The following is a 1,227-nucleotide window of genomic DNA, read 5'->3' as shown; positions in this document are numbered from 1 at the left end:
TCACCCCTAACCCCTGCACCCCTTCCTGTGCCACCAGCCACTGCCCCCTCCTGAATTCCCTTCACCCCTAACCCCTGCACCCCCTCCTGTGCCACCAGCCACTGCCCCTCTCCTGCACCCCGTTCACCCCAACCCCTTCCCCCGCTCTTTTGTCCCCAACCACTGCGCCCCCTCCTGCACCCACGTGCGGACAGTGATCTGTGTGCATGGAGCAGCTAGCATTGCTCCTCCCTGGGATGCTGCTCCTTCGGGTACCCCTAGGGGCTGTGGGGGTGGGGAGATGAGAAGTGACATCATCCGAGCTCCCTGCATCCAGGTCACTTTCCTCAGCTGGGCTGCATAAGGGGAGGGCAGAGAGCAGCAGCTTCTGATGCTCCCCTCACAGCACAGCCCAGGTGGGGAAAGTGACCAGGACGCATGGAGCACATAGTGTTGCTCCTCACTCCCCCCAACCCTCTATGGGCCCATGGAGGAGCATTGGGGCAGGGGAGAGCAGTGAGCACCTTTGCACTGCCACACGGTGCCCTTTGACCCCCTGGAGCCTTGGGTGGCTGCTGGGGGCCCCACTCCTAATGCCGGCCAGGCTCCCCAGCACAAGCAGCAGAAAACACAGGGAGACTGGCCCCACACTGAGCAGCGGTAGCCTGGGCGGCACGTAATGGAGGTCGGGGGGGCTCAGTCTCCCCAAACCTTGCATCTCCAAGGGGACAGTGGGGCCCATGACTGGGACCCCGGCCAAATTAGGCCACCCTGCAAAAGTCTCCTCTATGTCAGCCCCAGGGCTGGAGGAGCTCCCACTCCCTGCTACAGCCCAGGGGCTGCAGCAGGGGTACGGAGCTTCTCTGGTCTCAGGGCCGCAGCGGGGCAGGGGTAAAGGAGTGACAGGGTGGGGCTGTTGGGGGAAGGAGTGGAACAGAGGTGATAGTGGATGGGGCTATGGGTGGAAGGGGGCAGAGCCACAGACAGAAGGGGGTGCATGGTTCTGGTGCTGGGGCCCCCACACTTGTTCTCCCTTTCCCTGGGCTTTGGCATCACTAGCCCCTGCTTAGCGAGTAGGGTTCAGTGGTCCCCATAATGTGGGGTATGACTCCTAGGGAGACACAAAGGAACATTCATGGGGGCACCTCAGGGCCTGAGTCAGCCCCCATGGAGGGCAGGGAGGAAGCACCACTCAGCCCCACTCTGTCCCAGCTCTTCCTCAACCCCACCCTCAGTCTGGGTCTCTGG

This window comes from Gopherus flavomarginatus, unplaced genomic scaffold (genome assembly GCF_025201925.1).
Source record: "Gopherus flavomarginatus isolate rGopFla2 unplaced genomic scaffold, rGopFla2.mat.asm mat_scaffold_55_arrow_ctg1, whole genome shotgun sequence".
Classification (NCBI taxonomy): Eukaryota; Metazoa; Chordata; order Testudines; family Testudinidae; genus Gopherus; species Gopherus flavomarginatus.
This window is presented reverse-complemented; position numbering follows the sequence as displayed.